This window comes from Podarcis cretensis (assembly GCF_951804945.1).
Source record: "Podarcis cretensis genome assembly, chromosome: 9".
Classification (NCBI taxonomy): domain Eukaryota; kingdom Metazoa; phylum Chordata; class Lepidosauria; order Squamata; family Lacertidae; genus Podarcis; species Podarcis cretensis.
Genome location: NC_137178.1, coordinates 52,894,266 through 52,905,200, shown reverse-complemented (window position 1 = coordinate 52,905,200; position 10,935 = coordinate 52,894,266). Strand labels below are relative to the sequence as shown.

Below are 10,935 nucleotides of genomic sequence, written 5' to 3'. Positions count from 1 at the left end.
AACCAACAAAATATAAGCGTTTAGCTACTGAACTGTCCTTCAGACAATGCCTTATTCTTAAATGTGCAAGTCAAAATGTGTTTATTTGGCTATACCCCCGAAAACATCAATTCAAATTCCTTTGTACACTTAAAGCTCATGAAATACTAAATCTGTTTCAAGTTTCTGCCAAACTGACAGTCAGCTACATGTGGTTTAAATACATTCAAAGTAACACTAAAATGCTGCAAAGGCTCTCAAAGTGAGAACCAGTTCAAATTTATTCTTGTATTCTTATAATAATACAGCTATAAAACTTGTGACAAGCTCATCATTTAATATGAACAAATTAAGTGGACAAAAGGAACTAAGATGCAAAACACTCCTCTTACAGGGAAGCTCTGTACAATTGCCTTAAGGAAAAGTCACCTCTCAAAATGATAATTTAGGGCCAGAAAAAGCCAACCAAAAGAATCAAATCACATATACAGAAAGAAGCTTTTTGATTTTGGAAAAAGGCAAGAAAGGGGAGGGCATGACAGAGGTGTACAAAACTATGCCTCGTGTGCAGAAAGCAGATACAGTGACGTTTTGCCTTCCTCTCTCCAATGTCATCTAACAAAGATTAATGTTAGAAGATTCAGGCCAGATAAAAGGAAGTACTTCACTCAGTGCATAGTTAATAGTATGGAATTCACCTTCAGAAAATGTAGCGGTCACCAACTTGGGTGGCTTTAAAAGGAGCTTTGACAGATTCGTGGAGGATAAATCTATCAGTGACTACTAGTCATGATGGCTGCATACTACTTCCAGTATCAAATGCATTACACCTGAACACCAGTTGCTGGGGAACACAAGTGGGGAGAGTGCTGTTGAACTCATGTCCTGTTTGTGGGCTTCACACCGACACCTGGTTGGCCACTGTGAGAACAGGATGCGGGACTAGATATGTCCTTGGTTTGAGCGAACCAAGCTATTCTTTATGTTCTTAGGGATTTTTTTTCACAGCTGCCATAAATTTTTATCTGTTTAAAATCAAACTCAAGTGGCTTTTGGAATACTCTTAAACCAGTTTAAATCAACAGATAAGCAGATGGTTAATGAGGTAAACATGGGTCATCTGGAGGCAATTACCCCAAAGCTGTAATTTGGCCTGTAAGCCACTAGCTGCTGTCCACTGGCACAATGCACAACCACATTATTGGCAACCTCTTATTTCCACCAAGAGAGAAAGATTGTAAGATATTTGAAGGTGTGCATAATTATTTTCAAACATGTGATTTGCCACCCTTCCACAATCCACAAATACATACAAAACGAAAACACTGCACCGTGTCAAACAATAAAATCTAAACTGCAGATAAAAGCAGTAAAGTGTAAAAGGTACAGTTATTAAAAATGGTTAAAAAGCTCTAGAAAACAAGATAAAAAGAGTTTTGCCTGGTGCCTACCAAAAGAATGTTTTTCCCACTCCCTAATCACTTCAAATGGCAGGGGCACTCAGATAAAAGCCTCTGATTTTGATCTTTGTGTACAGGCAGGCTAACATAATCCTTCAGGTATCCAGACATCAATCTATTTGGGGCTTTAAATGCAAGCACCAGCACTTGAATTGTTCTTGGAAACATACCAGGAGTCAGCACAGTTGTTTGGGCACTGGAAAAGCACCGGCTAATAGCTGTATTTTGTATTAACAACAGTTTCTGAATAGTCTACAAGGGCAGCCCTGCATATAACACATTACAAAAGCCAGCTCTACCATTAGGCAGATTGAGACAGACATCATTAGGTCAAGTGCTGAGGGTCAGGGAATGACAGAGCTGTGTGTGCCCCACATGGCCTGCTCTGTGCCACCAAAGCTAGCCTGTTGCATTCAGGTACAATGGAGGATGTTGTCTCATTGCTAGTGCCAAAAAAATATTTGACTATCAGTCTGGCTGGCTTTTCTACATGGAATACGGTGAGGCACCACCATCTTGTGCTTCTCCTGAGTCAGCAAAATGTCTTTGGTCACTCCTGCATTGCAGCAGTGAAATCTGGAGATTATGTTGCATGGTTGACAGCCTTCTCCAACCTCAGGTCCCCACATGCTGTTGCACTACAGCCTCATCGTCTCTCATCATTTGCCATGCTGGCTGTGGATAACAGGAGCTGTAGTCCAACCGGAGACCCAAGTCTAGGAAAGACTGCTCTACTGACAGCACTCTTACCTCGCTTTATTTGTTGTTGTTGTAGTAGGGATGGAGAGTCTCTTCGAAAGGATGACACTTTGCAATAAAGACTCTCCTCCCTGGAAGAGAGGGAAGTGGTTGTGGGCGGGAGCCCGAGCTCCGCCCCTAGCAGGGGGCAGTAGCCCCCTGCCTCCCCCACTCACCTGGCTGGCGCCCACGCCCATCGGCAGGCACCCAACCAGGTGCCTCCGAGGGGGCGTGTTCAGCAGCCTATGTGCTGCGGCGCCAGCCCCTCCTCGGCCTCATTCTCCTCTCCGTCATCTCGTCATGAGTCACCCACCCTCCACTCCCTTCAAGCTCAGGGTCTTAGTTCCTTGGTCTTGCTATGGACCTTAGGTTGGTCGCCCTGGTTGTCCAGGGGGCCTGGTAGGAATTTTTCCATTTGGCATTAGGCTTTTTGGTTTTTTCGCCTACCTCGTAGCAATCGTCACAACTTTCGTGGTATTGGTGGGTAGGTTAGGCATTGGAATAATGTGTTGTGGTGTGTCGAAGAGCTAGGTGTGGCCATCGCCTATGCCTTCAATTTTTGGGTATTCCGTTAAAGGAATCAGGCGGTCGTGTACTCTGTCCGATGCCTGCTTGGCGGGAGGCCATGGCACGACCCTCGGTGACATCAAGGGAGACTATAGTTGGATTAGCATCAACAGGCTCCACCTACTGGTGAATAAACCCCCTTGTTTTAGACATCCAATGCCTAAGCCAATACCTTATCACTGCTGTAATCAATAAAGTTGTGGCCTTTTCTTGCCCATTAACCTTATATCACGTGTCCTTGTGTATTCATTCCACATTGCGGGGGTCGGGTCCTCGAACCACAACAAGATACTGTCAGCGCAACAGAAAGCAGTTGCCCATCTTTGCCACTGTATCAGGGAAGGGGGGAGCTATGTTGAAGCTCTATTTGAGGTATTCACTGGGGGGAAATGGATATCCATTTCAATTATACTATCTCAAGCTAAACACAAGTGTCACTACTTAATGCTATCATTTAAGCTAACTCCCCTTCAGACACACAGCTTCCTGGTGTGGCTCCCCTTCATTACATACACAACCCTACAAAACAACAAGAACCCACCAACAGCATACCCATCAATATGGCTAACTTGACCCAACAACCCTCTGCCTCACACACGCAAACAAAACACACTGCAGTCAACTAAAGGCAACCAGCCATGCCCTGGGCCCTCCAACCTCTTTCACCACCAATGAAAACTAATAAATTAATAGAAAGAGAACCTACTCATGTGACGCTGACATAAAAACCTTGAACATATGCTATGTAAAAAATGAAAGTTCACTAGCCCCCTTCTCTTTCCTCCCTCCCCACCTCTCTTCTCTCCCAACCTTATACTGTCTGTAACATTAGTGTCTCACATTGAATATAACTGATCTGTATAAAGAATTATATGAACAGAAAGCAGAGACGCTGTATGTACTTTCCTAACCCAATAAAATCTTTAATAGAAACATTTTTTTAAAAAAAGAAACCTACACAGCTTCTGAGAGTTCACCAAGCATTGCTGTCATGTTTTCTGTCTTCTCACTCTATCTTTAAAGCCTACAAAACTCTATCCTTAAAGACAATAAAACTCACTTTATATTAGTGCAGAAGAAATAAGATAAAGATTTGCTGGTGGTTAATTGTTTGGAAATGATAGTGCTTCCTACTTTGAGTCTTCAAGAATGAGGTGGGGTAAAAGGTCTAAATACATAAATAAAATACTTTTACAAAATGCAATTGCTGAATCTCTCTCTCTCTCTGTGTGTGTGTGTGTGTGTGTGTGTCTGCCCACCCTACATGTCATGCAAAATGTTTGAATCCAATAAGAAACTCAAGGAGAGAAAATGAAACTGCAGTGCCAAAGGACATAGGCAGCTCCAGGAAAGGGCTATTTATGCTCTGCAGTTCTGCACAACTTAGCTCTGTAGCAAGCGCTGATTCCGGGATCTTGTGTACAATGTGGAATTCTGGGAATGTAGTCTGTGATAATCCATGGTTGGGTGATGTCATATCTAATCTAGGTTCTGGTACACAGAGGTTTCCCCTGGAGCAAAATAGCATTCACTTGCTGAGTGGCACTGCAGAACTGCTCCTGAGTGACAATGTGGAACGTGTTAAGTTTCTTTTTTGCTCTGCACACTTCGTTGGTCAGCTCAGCAGTACATTTTGTCCCAGAATAGTTACATGGTGACACAGATGCCAACTATTGGTTCCTTTTCTGGACTCCCAAAAATCCTCTCTTAAAAAAAGGGGGGGAGAACTACAACAAGAGAGCTGTTGTGATTGTAATACAGTGGTACCTCGGGTTACATACGCTTCAGGTTACAGACGCTTCAGGTTACAGACTCCGCTAACCCAGAAATCGTACCTCAGGTTAAGAACTTTGGTTCAGGATGAGAACAGAAATCGGGCTCCAGCAGCACGGTGACAGCAGGAGGCCCCATTAGCTAAAGTGGTGCTTCAGGTTAAGAACAGTTTCAGGTTAAGAACAGACCTCCAGAACGAATTAAGTACTTAACTCAAGGTACCACTGTAATTATGAGACTGAGGTACAAACCAGTAAAGGTCTGCTTTGAATCTCTGTTACAAAATCACTAAGTGGTTTAAGTAAAGCAAACCCAATCCTCACCCATTGTCTCCCATCTTAAATAGGGGGCTAATAATACTGACCAGCTTTACAGGATTGGGGAAATACAAGACAATCCAAGGATATATCTTCAAACATTTTAGGACAATTCTTAGGGGGAAACCATAACTGTTGAAAGGAATATAATACAGCTTTAAATATATAGTGCCGATAAGGTATTTGAAAAGGGCTATCACACAAATGTATTTTCTTCTGCTCCAGCAGATACAACCCAAACCAATGGATTCAAATTACAAGAATAAGGATTTAGACTAAACTTTAGAAAAAACTTACTGTTGAGGTGTGAGCTGTTTGATATTGGAACAGACTGAATCAGAAGGTGGAGGACTCTCCATTAGAGGAGTTTAAGCAGTGGCTTGGGAGACACCTCTCAGGCATGCTGTAGTGGTAGGTTTGTTGAACTGTAAGGGGATTGGACTAAATGACCTTCACTGACCCAAATCCAGGATTCTATGATCTGATGAAATGGACACTAGTGTCTACAAAAGCTTATGCCATCATAAATGTGTTATTATTTAAGGTGCTGCAGGCCTGTTTCTTGTTAATAAAGCCTAAGTGAATGAAAAATGTTCTGCCCTGGTCTTATTTGAAATCTCAGAGAAGCTAACAGAGGTTGCTATGGGCTTCTAATCCACATCTGGGCAGCTGCTTAGCTTCAAGAATGCTACAGCATTAGGTGTTCTCAGACCATTTACTGGGCCTAGTTCCTGTGTTAATTTGCTTTTCTGCAAAGCAGATGGCTTTGAGTACTTTCCTGAGGATGTACCATTATTGCTCATAATAAATCTATAGCCCTGCTTTTAAACTGCACAGATTTCACTGAGACAGATTAATGAAGGTGGTTATTTGGGTGACTGGACAAATAACAACTGTGGCAATTTCAGGAAGATCACAGGGGGTGCAGCAGTCCTGCTCCATTAAAGTCATTGTTTTTTGCCAGCTGGTTTTCATTTTTCATTTTCTTGGTTAAAATACGGATTGCCTTCTATGTTAGCTATTAGTCACCTATTTTTGGCTGCCCTTTCCCCAGAATAATTTCATATCAGAGATATTGTGGTAAATTAAAATGACAGCAACCAAACACAGTTGCTTATTGGAGCATTGTTTAAAGGGGGGCCAGGGCTAGCATCTGTGGTGTGCCCTTTGAAGGCTCTGTGGGGCTGCCCAAGAATCAGGGCTGGCCTAGGGCATTTTGGCATCTGAGGCAAACCATAAAATGGTGTCCCACCCCAGGCAATAAGGACTGAAGGAACAATGGGAGAATAAAGACCTACTTCAGAAACAAGGGTGGGAGGAGACCAGCAGTGCCTCCTATTTGCCAAGAGCAGCAGCAGCAGCAGCGGGCAATGCACTTGTCCCCCTGCAGATCCAGCCACCTGAGGTGGTCACCTCACCTTGCCTCATGGGTGGGTTGGCCCTGTCAAGAATGCTGCACATTGATCTACACTTGGTTATGAGCCCAGCCTGGAAGAATCCAGTGGGTCAAAGGTGTGGCCAACAGAATCTGGAGCTTACTTCCTTTTCAGTCAGTTAATATGACTCACTAAAAGAATCCAGAGCAATTGCTCCATCATTCAAACTAGAATTTCCTTCCAGGGATAGGCTATGTCCCAAGTACAGGAGGCTGTAATGTGAAACAGGAAAGAATACATGAAGTGCCCCAAGACGCTTCAGGATTCCAGCTACTACAAGACTTATTAAGGACTTATTTTGCCAGTTTGTTTCATTGACACTGATTCATTTGTTGTCTTCTTCTTCTGACTTTCAAACTGACAAAGTTTGATATCTTTGAACAGGTAAATTTAGCCTCTTCTCACATTCTCACACCTCTGTTAAATGCCACAAGACATGAATAACAGCTATTTAAGAACTCAGTGGACTTTGTGCATTCTACATTCTCTCAAAATTCTGACAGTGCAAACAGAGACTGTAGTATTGATCCAGGTAGCTTATGGAACTGTACATGATTTTAGTTCCCCAAGGATGTGGATAAACTAACCATCTTTAGTACAGTAATGACAGGTGTCTCCAAAAACAGTCAAAGATCAGAAAGCAATAAGGTAATTTTGCATTCCTGGAGGGTTTAGCATGCAAAACCCAATACAATCATGAAAACTGAGCTCTTGTACATCCCATTAACTTCATTTGGAGGGTTAAGAAGAAGTGCTTAACTTTGGCAAGAATGTGCCATAAGTGTTTGCAAAGGTAGTATCACACAGACAAGTTCAAGCACAGTGTGAATTCCTCCTCATATTTTACTGCATTTTTCGTGATGTGGCAACAGCCTTCTCAATTGCTAAAGACTGAACTTTGAGAACAACAACTAAAGACACTAGGCAAGACACATTAGGATTTTGTCCTCTTCTTACCATCTCATATTTTTTGAATTGGTCCTGCCTATATTTCTCACATGTACTTCTCCAAAGTAGTTCATCTGTACAGCCAATCCCTGTTTACTCTAGAAACTATTTTATCTGGCAACTCTATTTATGAAACACACAGACCCCCTACCCTAAGATTCAAGTTACATTCTGCCTTGTGTGAGTGGGCATGTTTGCTTATGATTTCAAGCAACAAGCTGGAGCAGCTCCCTCCATTTACTCACAAGTGGGTGCACCAGGTGGCCTTTTCAAGGTCCATGTTTGTTTTCCTTGTTCGTCTTTGCCCTGTGACTGCTTCCTACATGTACATAGTATGCTCACAATCTCATGAAAGATGGCGCAGGGACAGACAAGAGGCAATGAAACAATGAGGAGAGAGGAGAGGAGAGGAGAGGAGAGGAGAGGAGAGGAAGGACTGGTGCAGATCCCTAGTTAGCCTCATACAACACTATGTTGAAAGAAGAGAGGGGTGGAACCTTATATCTTATCTACAGCAATCTCTGAATGACTACATATGTCAACTCACTGAAAAGCCTGAGTATGACTAACTAGATTCTGTATCTGCCAAACTGCTGGCTTGCGTCCCATCCCCAGACTAAAAACATGTCACCATATTTGTCTTGCAGCTGTTGCTGTTTGTTAAAGGCCAATAAACAAGGCCAATTTTTCTATGGCAACCATGGCTAAAGCATTAGCCATGTCCCCAATCAAAGCTGTGAAAAGATGTCACCAAGACTCAAATGTTATCAACTGATTTATCCCAGCTGTAAAAATGTAAGAGAACCTACATCCCTACTGACCAGAGTCAGTCCTACTGCCTCAGGTGTCACAAGACTAAGCTGTCATAGTAGGTTCCAGAACACATAATGGCACTTCAGCAGGCTGGTGTTCGTTTCAAAAGAATTTTTATATTTCATACCACTTAACAAAAACATAAACAAAAAAATTTGAAAATGTCTCCTTAAGATTTTCAGTTATGAAGAAAGCAGATATTAACAAACTGGCTCAACCAATTTCATTCAGGTCATCTCCAAACTGTCAGTAAAAGGTAAAGGTAAAGGGACCCCTGACCGTTAGGTCCAGTCGTGGCCGACTCTGGAGTTGCGGCACTCATCTCGCTTTATTGGCCGAGGGAGCCGGCGTGCAGCTTCTGGGTCATGTGGCCAGCATGACTAAGCTGCTTCTGGTGAACCAGAGCAACACACGGAAATGCCATTTACCTTCCCACCGGAGCGGTACCTATTTATCTACTTGCACTTTGACGTGCTTTCAAACTGCTAGGTGGGCAGGAGCTGGGACAGAGCAACGGGAGCTCACCCTGTGGCGGGGATTTGAACCGCCGACCTTCTGATCGGCAAGCCCTAGGTTCTGTGATTTAGACCACAGCGCCAGTACTGGATTCAAATACATACCAGGAAATTTAGATTTGCTCAATTAAAGTGGATTAAAGCAGTCTGTCACCCCAACACAACAAAGGCATTTTTGTAAAAGTGGGCGTTTTGTGCTTAGGACAGTGATAGGGAAATGCACTAACAATGAATGGGATGAACGAACGATTAACAGGAAGGCATACAAATGTTGAAGCAGCAATTTAGACTAAATGCTCAATGTCATAGCAAACAAATCTGAGCAGCGTAAAGCAAACAACGAATGAATATTCAATAAAGACTGGCCTAAGGCTGAACACTCACCTTATATTTCCTCCAAAGAATCCCGGGAGCCGCAGTTTACACCTCACAGAGCTACAATTCCCAGCAGCCTTAACAAACCACAGTTCCCAGGATTCTTTGGGAAAAGTCATGTGCTTTAAAGGTGTATACAGCCATATTCTAACCTCCATGCAAGTAAATCAGGCTGAAAGCTCAAAGAGGTAATCTGGAGGAACCTTCCGACAAACAGCTATGTAAATTTTAAAAATGGATTCAAAATACTTTTGAGAAACCAAACTCTGGTCTGTCTGCACAGATTCTGATGCTATGTGCTGGGAAGGTAAATTATAATCAAATCAAACCAAGCAATCGTTTAGCCCAATAGTTTCTACAGGTACCATCAAGCCTAATTCCAAAGTCATATGATCATGTCTCACTTTGGGGATTAAACGTGATACCTCCCTCCAAGTAACACAAGTAATTAACTACTAATTTACAGACCTACCCATCATGAACTGTAATTCATTAAAAGTAACAGATCCTCATCAAGTGCTTCAGGCAGCTCATCTTGGATGTCATGGAAGGATAGCATATTGTTAGTTATTTCATCTCTTATTGTTGTATTTTTATTTCCATCAAGAAGCACATGTGGGATTTTCTGTTTCAAGTGCCAAAATAACCTGGCCAGCCTTGGATATGCTTTGGGTTGCCCTGGGCAAGATAAAGGCACCAACAAATGTAATCAATAATAAATAATAATATTCTGCACCTTGATTTAGGGTATGTCTGCATCACTACATATTCCACATCCAAGATGCTCCTACTGCTAGTTTTTGAAGCCACGTTCACGTTAGCCACAATCCATATCAATCCTGTAGTTTCCTGTCAAATACTGTTGATTCATGTGCTACTTCTAAGAGACCACCTTCCATTCAAGCAGAAAACTAACAGCATTCACTTAGTACTTCAGAATGGTGTGAACATCTTCATTAACTGGGAATTCAAGAGGTTGCAAGGGAAAACTTAAAAGATTGTGCACGCTTGGTGAAGACATTCCTGCACCATCTCTGATGCGAACACCATGCAAATATGGCTTGAAACACAGGGGGGGGGGATATATTTGCTACATTTAAAACTGCTAATGTGAACATACCCTTAGGGAGAGCACTATTTGCTATTCTGCCTTGGGCTGCAAAATGTCTTGAGCAGGCCATGAGTGCTTCATTGTAAATGCCTTCCTCACCTGCTTTGCAATTTTGTTCTGTGATGGTAACCATGTTGGCAAAAAAAACCCTTCATCATGAAGGGGGGGGGGAATCAAACCTTTACATTACACCAAATCACGTCAACGGCATCCAGAGCATGAATTGGGGACGCCTGAATTCAAATCCCTTTGCAACTCTGAAGGTCACTGCATGGCCTTGGGCACTCTTGTCATACAATCCACCTCACAGGGTTGTTGTGAAAACAGAATATGACACCCTGAGTTCTTTGGAAAAAAAACAGAATGCAAACTGTGTGAAATTCAGCCTTTTCTCTTGGCCAAAAGGCAGGACAAACACACTAAGAAATAAAATGAATTCATGAATAAATCTTATAGTAGCAATTTTAAATATTAATATGAAGAAAAGAGATGATTTGGGAAGTGAATAGCAGGGAAATGAGTGCTTGGCAAACTGTCTCTTTTGCAAACCAATTATTTATATAAAATAAATATCTTGCCATTTTTAATTATTATAAAGTGCCATCAATATGCATGATGAATTTACAAGGGAACAGGGACTTTTCCTGAATAACTTAACCAAAATTCAGCACATAGGAATCAAGGGAGAAGAGCGGAGGGGAGGCAGAGGCAGAGGCAGAGGCAAACTAAGGAAGACTATGTATTTATTTATTCTGAGATGCATATTAATTGACTGCCAGGACAGCCAGAGAGTTAGAGAGCATAGATTCGGTGGTCAAGAGATGCACAATTCAATCACCACATCATCAAAAAGGAAGCCGGCCAGTTTTAAGAGGCCAACAGGAGGCTGTAACCCGAAGCGCC

At 42.3% G+C, this 10,935-nt stretch overlaps 1 long non-coding RNA gene across 1 annotated transcript in view; it reads right to left on the bottom strand.

The window, feature by feature from the left end:
- LOC307223768 overlaps nucleotides 1–10,935 on the bottom strand; it is a 106,335-nt gene that overhangs the window by 64,855 nt on the left and 30,545 nt on the right. The window lies entirely within an intron of this gene.